The 12,398-nt window shown below is 44.1% G+C and overlaps 1 protein-coding gene across 3 annotated transcripts in view; it reads right to left on the minus strand.

Annotated features, from left to right (window-relative positions):
• Window positions 1-12,398, minus strand: part of ERCC3 (ERCC excision repair 3, TFIIH core complex helicase subunit) — a 1,672,020-nt gene that overhangs the window by 1,557,957 nt on the left and 101,665 nt on the right. The window lies entirely within an intron of this gene.

A 12,398-nucleotide genomic window follows, 5' to 3' on the forward strand; every position in this document is an offset into this window, starting at 1 on the left:
CAAGATGGCCGGTCCCACGTCTCACGTCGCCTCCACGGGTCTCAGCTTTGCTGGGACTGTGGATCGGGCTGTTGAATGTCTGGAAGTCCGGTTCTTGTCGGTCTCTGTCATTGGAGCTCCGGCGAGAGCAACAACAAAGAAAACCTTTGAGCGCTGATGGTGCCTGCTTGTGCAGGGTGGTCACTCCTTGACCACAAGGGAGATTCTTCAGTCTTCTACGTCGAGTAGGATGTCGAAGGGTCCAGAGTTCTGTTTCAAAGTTTTAGTCAGGATAATCTAAAGCAGGGGTCCAGGAGGGCCGGATACATGCCAGATTTTTAAAACTACTACTTGTATCTCAATGGGGATATCCCAAAAATCTGGCAAGGATCCGGCCCTCCAGGACCGGTTTGGAAACCCCTGATCTAAAGTCTAAGGACACAGCTCCTACCTTTATTCCAAATCAAGGGGCTGGATTACCTGCTAGGTCCCTTATATGGGTGGGACCCAGGAAGGGGGTGGTTACACCCCTTTCCCTTTGTCCAGTTTCGCGCCAGAGCTGGGGCTGGAGTGCCCCAGCACCCGTTTGAACTGGGCTATGCATGGGACACCTTGTGTGCCCCAGGCAGTGTCTAGTTTTATTCAGCCCTCCCTGCCCCAATCCACTATCTCCTGTCTGGGGTGGTGCTAGCACCTTCCTGTGACAGGAAACCTTTTGTCCAGGCCTCCCCTGCCGGAGTTTCGGTCAGCAGCAGGAGGCCAGACTTGTGTCTGTGGCAGCAGCACCCACTTCCGGTTTTCACGGAGGGCCGCAGCGGTAATCTTTCTGGCATAATGAGGGGTAGGCACCCTCGGTAGGCAAAATAAACGTAGCAGCGAGGTGGGCACTCGTTAAGGGGGCAGATAAACGGGGCGGCACCCGTACAATATAACAAAATAGTCTGGCAGAATGCAGGATGGGCACCTGCTTAGGGGAAAAATAAGCGGGCATGGTGCACACAGCGCTCTCAGGGCGCTAAAGGTAACCAGAGGTCCTGGGATAAAGAGGAAAGCCCCTTCAGGGTGCTAAGAAGATGCAGCAAGGTCCTGGGGCAAGGAAATGGAGCAACCAGCTCCTCGGCAAAGAAAAGTCCTCCAGGCATCCAGGATATCCAGGGGCTGGGCAGGGCCCAGGGAGGCAAGCCTTCCCCTGGGCCCCAGCAGCAGCACGCCCCTGGTAGATTCGAGTTGGGAACAAGAACATTGAACATGAGGTCACAGCCTCATTTTATACAGAAAATCCCTTTGTCTAAAGGTGCATGGTGGGGGAAAAACCAGTTGCAGCTGGTTTTGGAGCGCTTTGTTTTCCTCAGCCACCCTTTCCATTCACTAGGCAAGCTAGGGTCATTTGACGCACCACAGGGGGCGGAGCCAGCATTGTGGGGAAAGCCCAGCCCTATTCAGGTCCCAGGTATACTCCTCCCTCACATCACACATGCTAATCTCAACACTCACCACCGGGTCAGACCCATCATGACTCATGGAGCCAGGCTCCCCAGCCAGCTCCAGCCAATCGCAAGCCAGACACAAATTACACAAACATGCCAACTTCTAGAAGTGGCACTTCCACACTAGACACAATCACGCCGCATACATCATTGCGCAGCATTTAATCACACGAGTCCGCACATACCAAACTCGCATCTGCACTCCCCACGCATCAGGAACAACCAGGGTCACGCATATTCCCCATGCATTCCTATGGGAGGGCAGGCCAATCTCACACACGCACTCAGGGAGCGCACGCACTTTACACTGCGCCAAAGTGTCAAAGTGCGCAAAGACCAGAAATCACTATAATTATGTAACACTAAAAGGCAAAAAGTTCAGGGGTGAACCTGCCAGAAGGGCCAAGTCCAACACAACCCCCTTCCAGCCAAAATGCAGGGCTGACCAATCACCACTGTGATGGACTTACCTGCTTTGGGGCGATAGAACACGGACGCGGGCCCGCACTGCAGGGACGCCCTCTGGTTCTACGCCCTGCTGCTCCACAAGACAAGCACATACTTAAAAAAAAAAACAGGCCCAACCAGGCTACCCTACTGGTACCCCTTAGTTGTCCACGGCCAGGACCAGGCCCTAGGCCACCCAGATACCACTGGTCCTTGCCAATCCATAGAGTGGGGGGTGGTAACCCCTGGCCTACACTAGCTACTCTCCACTCTCTTTCTCAGTGTAGTTCCAAACTACCACTGATCCTCCAACTTAGGGTGGGCACCCTCAGGCTGACCAGAGGTCACGGGCAAGAATGCCCCACCCTACCTCTACTTCTGGGGTTGGGCACTCTCCCAGGAGAAGCACCCTCCAGAACACAACTATCCCACCAGTTCGGGACCTTACTCCCTCAGCAGGAGTGACCGCGGTCAGACCAGCACAAGAACGGTGTAGCGAGGCGTTGCACTTTGCGGGTTGCCAGATGCGGCGCTGGCGGCGGCTCGCGGACCGCGTCGAGGCGGGGATGGCGAGCGGCATAGGCTGCGCGGTTGAAGGCTGCGCGGTTGAAGGCAGACGCCGCTCAGTGCGGTGCCTACAGGACACCAGGCTGTTCATGACAGACGGTCACAGCTCCCTCAACTGGTCTACCACCTGGGATCCAAATTCACCGGATGCACAGGGATCAGACTTCCTCTGACCCCCTTCCAGAGTTCTGCACCCTCCCACTGTAGAACAGGGTCCCTCCACTTAAGATAGGCCCCACCTGCTCTCAGGGTAGTACCACAACTGTAGGAGAGTAGGGTCTGCTTTCCTATGGTCACCCCACTTTTTGCTTCACTGGTTTTCGACTTAATGTGGCTGTGAGCCTGCTAATCAGACCCACAGCCCTGCTGTTCTCTCTCTAAATTCACAACCATGTACTTTAGGTACATCCCCAATTGGGATTGGGTCACCTTGTGAGCCCCTGTACAGAGTACTATAGGTACCCAGGGCATAGGTGCATCCAAGGCCTACCAGGGGCTGCAGCATGTCTTTTGCCACCCCTGGCTCGCCATCCAAACTGACACAACTGGCTGATCACTCAGCTGGGGCAAGGTCGTGTAAACACCCCTTGCTTAGATATAGTATATCTATGTCTAAACCTATATCTGGACACATATGCACCTATAAGTCACTCCTATGGCAGGCCTTAACAATCCTGGAGGCAGAGTGCTTGGTTTTATGTGAGATGGTGCTCTAGCTTGAGGTGAGCCTATCTGCAGCTTTCGGAACCATGTCCTTATAGCTGTTCTAGGATATTGCCATACCATATATTCTTAAGTGCATTATGAACCTCGCGTTTAAATGCTATCTTTGGTTTGGCTTTATCAAAACATGTCGTGTAAGGTGTCATACGCTTTGGAATACTACCCCCTCGCCAGTCCTGGCGACGGGGGTAGCATTCCACCCTTCTAGAGAGAGAAGACATGTTACTTTCCTTAACACCTTGGTTTCTAATGGGTTTTCCCGCTGTGCGCTGGAAAGTGATATATACCATTGTTCATGACAAGGTCAACTCGTCATAAGCACAGGGCATGTAAAACCCATGACGAGTTGAGCTTGTCATGAGCACTGAAGGGGTTAAACGCGGTTAAAATCAACCAGAGCCTCAGCATCACAAAATGGATGCTGCTGCCACAGACACAAGTCTGGCCTACTGCTGCTGACCGAAACTCCGGCAGGGGAGGCCTGGACAAAAGGTTTCCTGTCACAGGAAGGTGCTAGCACCACCCCAGACAGGAGATAGTGGATTGGGGCAGGGAGGGCTGAATAAAACTAGACACTGCCTGGGGCACACAAGGTGTCCCATGCATAGCCCAGTTCAAACGGGTGCTGGGGCACTCCAGCCCCAGCTCTGGCGCGAAACTGGACAAAGGGAAAGGGGTGTAACCACCCCCTTCCTGGGTCCCACCCATATAAGGGACCTAGCAGGTAATCCAGCCCCTTGATTTGGAATAAAGGTAGGAGCTGTGTCCTTAGACTTTAGATCAGGGGTTTCCAAACCGGTCCTGGAGGGCCGGATCCTTGCCAGATTTTTGGGATATCCCCATTGAGATACAAGTAGTAGTTTTAAAAATCTGGCATGTATCCGGCCCTCCTGGACCCCTGCTTTAGATTATCCTGACTGAAACTTTGAAACAGAACTCTGGACCCTTCGACATCCTACTCGACGTAGAAGACTGAAGAATCTCCCTTGTGGTCAAGGAGTGACCACCCTGCACAAGCAGGCACCATCAGCGCTCAAAGGTTTTCTTTGTTGTTGCTCTCGCCGGAGCTCCAATGACAGAGACCGACAAGAACCGGACTTCCAGTCATTCAACAGCCCGATCCACAGTCCCAGCAAAGCTGAGACCCGTGGAGGCGACGTGAGACGTGGGACTGGCCATCTTGGTAAGCCAGCAAAGTGCTTTCTGTGCAGCTCCCGAGGCACCCTCGAAGCTGTGCATTGGGGATTGAGAAGCCCCAGCCCCGAGCAACTTTTGCACTGAAGATCACCTCTCCGCACTCACGGAGTGCTGCATGGGGACCTTTTTGCATTTTCCTGCTCGACGCGTCTGTCCGGTCACTTGCCCGTTGCTAGTGGCCTCTGTGACGACAAACCTATGAATTTTCACTGCTGGTCTGGTTGCTCCAGACTGGCCCCTGCTCCCCTGAAAAAGAGCAGCCCATCAGACCTTGCTGGTCTGACCCAGAAGCCATCTCCGATTCCTGCGTGGGTTGCATTTGCCAAGGCCTGTTGACTCCGAATCGAGAACTGACACCGCCGACAGCGAGAGCCTTCGTGGGACAGTCCGTGTCTACCTCCTGGTCGTCGTCGACGCCTCCTGGTCCACGTGGCAGTGGAGACGAGCTTCATGAAATCACCTGATCGCAACCCGACATTGACTGGTTCCTTCCTGGTTCCTTCCTGGTCACTGGCTAGTGACCCAGGCTCTGTCCTCTCTGCTTTCAGGTACTCTACATCTTCGATCCACCCTTGGATCCAACCGGACTCTTCTCTCCTGGTCGCCTGCAGCATCTTTCCCTCGAGGCTCCATAGAACTCCACGAAGAAACTCGACGCACTTCGACACCTATACACCCTCTTCCTGTGGGTTAGGTAACACGAGTACTCTGATGCTCCTGTAGTGGTTTACACCTCTAGTGTCCTAGTTTTAAGTGGTTAAGTTCTAGTCCAGTCGGAAGACTTCCAAAGCTGTAACTTTCTAACTTTTACGCACCATTGACTTGTAAGGTGCACGCGGTTGCCTATAGACACTACACCCACATCCTGTGGGCCTCCTATGTCCTAACTACTGTTAGTCTAGTGTAGCCCCAGCTATTCCCAAGGCCTTACCATTGTTCGAGACGTGGTTCTTCTACCACTATTTTAGTATATGGTTTTAGGGGCCACCCGGCCTATCCATATTTTGTGCAACTTTTGTATGTTATATGAAGTTCTTTGTTTAACGCTTGTGCTCCTGTCCTCATAAAGAGTCCAGGGGATTATTCTAGTAATAAATACATATATTTTATAATTTATAACTTGTGTGGTGTCCTTTCATTTGGTATTAAAAGGATCGCATATGGTAAAACAGCTGGCTTCACATGCCCTCTTGAGTTTAGCCTAAGACTGCTTTAAGTCCATGCTACCAGTAGGATAGCTTGTCTATAAGGTTGACTTACAACCAATCACCATAAGGGTCGTTTGAACTGGTGCAAGGTGCTCGCTAGAATAGTTATCATATACCAGGCCAACTTCTCACACTGAACAATTTAGAAACAATAATCCCCAAAATGTGAATATCTAAAATGCAGAGTTTTGTAGTGAGGCCCGTTATCGCTGTGGTACTGCGAAATCACAAGTCCATTTCCCACCGCTGGCCAACAATGTTAGAAATGGGATTTCTGGTTGGCTAAGGCTTGCGCCAAAGCCAGGCAGATACCACCATTTTAAGTCAGGGCAAGGAAGTCACCCGCCAAGATAACCCCTGCTCACCCTCTTGGTAGCTTGGCACGAGCAGTCAGGCTTATCTCAGAGGCAACATTCCTCCAAACATTCCTCAGTATAAAATGAAAGAAGAAGTGATTGCAGGGGTAACTCCTGTAATAGATAAATTCATAAAACAAGGAGTTTTAAGAGAAATCGAGAGTAGCTTATGTAATTCACCGATTATGGGAATTAAAAAGCCAAACGGAACTTTCAGAATTGTTCAGGACCTGAGAAAGGTAAATAAAATTGTTATTCCATGTTGGCCTGTTGTACCAAACCCAGCGGTAATTTTATATAAGATTCCCCATGATGCAGAATGGTATACTGTTATTGATTTATGCAATGCATTCTTTACTGTTCCATTGCATCCAGAAAGGCAACAAATGTTTGCGTTCCGGTTAAAAGAGCGTATATTAGCATGGTGTAGAGTCCCTCAAGGGTACACTGAAAGTCCATCAATTTTTAATCAGTTGCTAAAGAAATCCTTGGAAAATCTAGATTTACCTGGAAAATCTACGTTAGTGCAGTATATTGCTGATCTCCTTGTAGCTGTAAAAACAAGAGATAAATGCATAACAGATACCATTACTCTTTTAAATCATCTGGCAGATGAGGGACATAAAGTATCACCTGCGAAATTACAGATTTGCAAGCAAGAAGTAAAATATCTTGGTCACAGAATTGCAAAGGGAATCAGACAAGTGACAACAGAAAAAATTTCAAATGATTCAAGCAATGCAACCACCAAAAACACAGACAGGTTAGAATGTTTCTAGGAATGGTAGGTTATTGTCGCCAATGGATTAGTGGATTTTCAGTGATTGCAAAACCACTCCAGAGACTAACAAAAGCAGACATAAAAGACTCGATTAGATTAACAAAAACTGAATTAGAAGCTTTTGAGCAGTTAAAGAAAAGTGTGTGTGAAGCTCCAGCATTGGGAATGCCTTATTATGAAAAAGAGTTTGAGCTGTATTGCCGTGAAAGAGAAGGATGTGCATTATCAGTTCTGATTCAAAAACATGGAAAACTGAGAAAGCCAATAGCATATTTCTCAGCTGTTCTTGACCCTGTTGTATAAGCATTACCAGGTTGCTTAAAAGCAGTAGCTGCAATAAGTGTGAGTTAGGAACAAAGTGAAGGAATAATAATGGGATTTCCTGTAAAGGTATATGTGCCACATTCAGTTGAAATTCTCCTCACCGGAAACAAAACACAGCATTTGACAAACAGGCTGACAAAATATGAAAAAGTTATTCTTGGATCAGATGATGTTTCAATTTCGAGATGTGTGAATTTAAATCCTTCCACATTATTACCTGACACTACTGAAACAGAAATCAGAGATGAGGTTGATCATGAATGCCTGGATGTATTAGAATACTGCCCAAAACCAAGGCAGGATATTTAAGATGTCCCATTGCCTGAATCAGATTACGTTTTTTTGTTGATGGTTCATGCTTAAGGACAGATGAAGGTGTTCTGAGTGCAGCATTTTCGGTGTGTACAGTTGCAGATGTAATTGAAGCCTCCAGTCTCAAGGGAATTCGTTCAGCTCAAGTAGCGGAATTAATTGCTTTGATTCGTGCCAGTGAACTGGGAAAATATCAAAAGATTACCATAGTGACTGATGGTCAGTATGGTTATGGCGTAGTCCATGACTATGGCCAGCTTTGGTCTCAAAGAGGTTATTTAACTTCTGCGGGATCACCAATAAGAAATGCTCAGTTGATCAAGAGATTGATCGATGGAATTCAGCTACCAGAAACAATTGCAGTAGTTAAATGCATGGCACATAAGAAAGGAGAGGACTACATAACAAAAGGAAATTCATATGCTGATTCAATAGCAAAATTTTGTGCAAAGCATAATGTGTCAGTCAATCGGAAAAAAGACAATGAACATGTTTTAAACTCACTTATGCTAATATCTGTAGTTGAAACTTGGCAAGGAGTAAAACAGTTACAAGATGAGGCAAGTGATGAGGAGAAAGACACATGGTTAAAAGCAGGATGCAGGCAAAGAGAAGAAGATGAGATTTGGGTTTACAAAGATGACTGAGCAGTAATGCCAGGCAGTATGATCTCTGACATGGCACGTATGTACCATGGTCCAGGACATATTGGCAGAGACTCAATGATCAGATTATTTAGGCAGATATGGTACAATCCAAAATTCAGAATAATTGCAGAATCTTTTTGCCAGAGATGTCTTATCTGCCAGCAGATAAACCCAAACAGAAAAACGGTTGTAAGCATGGGAACCATAGGACGGGAGGGTGGTCCATTTACCAGAATACAACTTGATTTCATTGAAATGCCACCTCACAACAGACTAAGATATGTTTTGGTAATAATCTGTTTGTTTTCAAGATGGGTGGAAGCATTTCCAACACGTCACAATGGTTCAATTACTGTGGCAAAATTGCTTTTGAGAGAACTCATACCAAGGTATGGTTTTCCAGTATCGATCGAGACAGATCGCGGCACACATTTTGAAAACAGATTGCTAAAATTGATTTGTGAAGCATTAGGAATAAAGCAAAAATTACATTGTGCCTACAGACCAGAAGCATCAGGTGTTGTTGAGCAAGTGAATGGTACAATAAAAAACAGGATAGCTAAAATGTGTTTAGCAACAGGAATAAAGTGGACAGATGCACTTCCACTTGTTTTGATGACTTTGAGAAGCACTCCAGATAGAAAAACAGGATTGAGCCCCCATGAAATCCTTATGGGAAGGGTCATGAGACAAGCATTTGTTCCAGTTGATAAAATGTTGAGCATTAATGATAGCGTCATTATGGATTACTGCAAAAATCTATCTGACGTGGTGACTTCTGTGTTCCATCAGGTAGGAACTGAAGTACTTTCATAAGAGAAAGAACAAGCTCATGATCTGTTACCAGGAGACTAGATGAGAACAAAAGTACACCGAAGAAGAAATTGCCCAGTACCAAGGTGGCAAAAGGCAAGACAGGTGATACTGGTCACAACAAATGCAGTGAAGTGTAGGGGATTGAAAAGATGGATTCATGCTAGTCATACCATAGGTGTACCTACACCTGAGAATTCTGACGACGAAGGTGATACAACAGCTGATTCAGATTCAGAAGAGGAACGTGAAAGAAATCCAGATTCTGAAGATCGACAGGAAAGTCAAGATCTGGAAGATTCAAATGCGAATGAAGCATTGAATGAAGAAAATGAAGAAGTTGTAATACAAGATTCTGAAGAAGAAAATGATAATGATCTGCTAGATCAAGTAGCAAAAGAGGAAACAGAACAAGAAGTGATTCAAGATCAGGAGAGTATTGAAAAGCAGATTGGAAACTTTGGAAGAAGGAACGAAAATTCTGAAACTGGTGAACTGAAAGTAATTGAAGAAGAAGAAGAAATTCCAAGTACCAGCTATAAGGATGCTGTTCCTAACAAAGTGAAACTGCACAGTAAAGAAGAACCTGAATCTGAAGAAGAATCTGATACAATAAAACTGATAATTAATTAATCAGCTGATAACACAGAAAGTGAAACCGATGACAGTGGAGAAGAATCAAAATTGAAAAGTTCAAGGAAAAGAGTTTGGGGAGTGGAATACAATTTAGCGGAACCAAAAAGAAAATTATCTAGAAAAGGAGATAATTGGCAAAATGAAAATGAAAGCCTAAAATTTAAATTGGTGAATAAAGCAAAAGAGCAGGTGAATGAGATTTCAAGTCAAAAAGAAGACTTGAATAAGAAAAAACAAGCAGGAAAGAATATAGAAGTGATAAGCAGCAGAGCAAAGAGAGTGATAAAGCCAAACCAAAAGTAGAAGTCTCCTGAATGGAGTTATATTATTATCCCACCAGTAGTGAAGTAAACAGTAGTCAAATGCAGATGATGCAAGTGACAATGATTGATTTTATTCATTAAATGACACAAGGTTGAAAAAATTGGGTTAGGTGACACAAGGTCGAAGAATTTGTGTTAGCTGGAAAACACATTGATGTAGGACATAAGGTCGAAGAAAAGCTGTTAGAAAACAAAGTTATCTGTTAAAAAAAAGAGGGGAGCACATTTAGTAATTTTTCAATTTTTTTTTAGTAAAGATGCCTTCTTATAATGATAATTCGAGATGCTCAATTTTCAAAAGATGTTGCAAATTGTCTTTAATATGTGCAATTTTGATAATTTTAGTTTGGTTAATTCTAGCTGTCATTTTTCCTTTTGGAATAGACAAAGATGTCTAAAGCTAACATGACTAGTAAAGTTGTGGTCAATCATGACAAAATTGATGACCCTAATAAAATTACTGTACATAAACCAGAGCTTCATCAAGATAGATCTATTGGAGATTTTTCTAGTAATAAATTTCCAAAGCTTTTATCTGAATATGTTAGGGTGATGGATGCAAAAGATTGTTACATCTGTGTGAAATTGCCAACTTCTGTGTCTAAGGGAGTCACATATAATATGCTTCCTCTTACTTATGGCATAACATGTAGTGTAATAGCTAGTTTGTTTTTATAAAACTGGACGTTTGGAATATTATTACTCTGAATTTGATGAAATTTTTGCAGATCTAAAAGTTGTAGATAGCTTGAATAAAGTGAAACATGCTAAACAGATGAGGGAATTTTTCTTAACTAGTGAACTTACTTATGAGTATGCTTTTAGAAATAATTTAACATGTAAATTGAGAACAGAAGAGAAGTCATTCTTAAATATGATGGAAGAGAGAAGGGCAATTTACAAGCAAAATGAAATGTCGAAACAGACTAAGTCAAAATTTTGGCAAATGGAAGATGAAAAGCTCAATTGTAGAAATGAAAATGTTGCAATTTATATAGATAAGAAACCTGTTAGTGGAAAATTTTGTATAAGAAGAGATACTTTATTTGATAATTATTTTGTTGGTGGGTGTCAATGTGAAGACACTTATCGTATTACAGGGGGTTGGGGATTTAAAGGAGGCAAAGATCCAATTTTTCCTGGAATTTATTTTATTTGTGGAAATAAAGCTTATTACAGCCACAGACCACTGGTATGGGACGTGCTATATAGGTTTGTTTTTCCAATTTTTTTTCATGTGGATAGAAATGCAAAGAGTTCATTTGAAATTGGTAATCACCTGAATAGATTTAGGAGAGCAAGTTTCTCAGAAATAATGGGTGATATATTTGGTGCATTAATACCTATGGTGGGAATAACCCTGAATGCAAACAAAATTAGAAAAATGTCCACAATTGTTGATAGATTTTGTCAACAGACACTGCAAGTGGATTTCAATTAGTGAATACAGAACTTGTTGCCATGAGAACCATGGTAATGCAGGATCGTCTTGCATTAGACATTCTGCTAGCTAAAGAGGGTGGAGTTTGTGGAATTTTACATGTTCCACATTGTTGTACATACATACCTGGTAAGAGTCAGAATATAGAAATGTATATAAAGAATATTACAGAGTTACATAAAGAGGTTGAACCTTTAGAAGATGAACGTTTGGGTAAAAGATTTGCAACAATTAAACGCTGGTTTCAAGAGATTGGTAGTTCAATTATAGGTAAAATAGTTTTCCCTTTAATAGTCATAGCTATAATGACACTTTTGTTATAAATTTGTTGCATGATACACAAGAGAAGAAAACACTTAATAGAAAAGAATTTACAAACTGAGAAAAGAAGAAAAAGAAATAGAATTAGAAGAGTTTCGGAGGACTCCATATGAAAAATGCAGAAAAACAGATGAATCTAAAGTTTAGAAATACTAATATTAAGAAAGTCCAAAACATGTTCAAGGGTTAAAATTTTATAAATTCCTGGGTATTGTTTGGTGTAGGAGAGTAGGGTCTGCTATCCTATGATCACCCCAATTTTTGCTTTTTGCTTCACTGGTTTTCGACTTAATGTGGCTGTGGGCCTGCTAATCACACCCACAACCTGCTGTTCTCTCTCTATATTCACAGACATGTACTATAGGTACATAACCAATTTGGTACTGGACACCATATCAGCCCCTGTACAGTGCACTATAGGTGCCCAGGGCATAGGTGTATCCAAGGCCTACCAGGGGCTGCAGCATATCTTTTGCCACCCCTGGCTGGTCCTTAAATTGACACAACTGGCTGATCACTCAGCTGGGGCACTGGGGCAAGGTGGTGTAATCACCCCTTGCTTAGATATAGTATACCTATATCTAAACCTATATCTTGACACATATAAACCTATGAGTCACTCCTATGGCAGGCCTTATTAATCCTGGAGGCAGAGTGCTTGGTTTTTATGTGAAATGGTGCTCTAGCATGAGCTGAGCCTGTCTGCAGCTGTCTGGACCAACTCCCTTAGCTGTTCCGGGATAATGCCATACCATATACTCTTAAGTGCATTATAACCCATTGCGGTTATGTGCTAACTTTGGTTTGGCTTTATCAAAACATGTCGTGTAAGGTGT

Source organism: Lissotriton vulgaris, chromosome 3_1, assembly GCF_964263255.1.
Source record: "Lissotriton vulgaris chromosome 3_1, aLisVul1.2, whole genome shotgun sequence".
Taxonomy (NCBI): Eukaryota; Metazoa; Chordata; class Amphibia; order Caudata; family Salamandridae; genus Lissotriton; species Lissotriton vulgaris.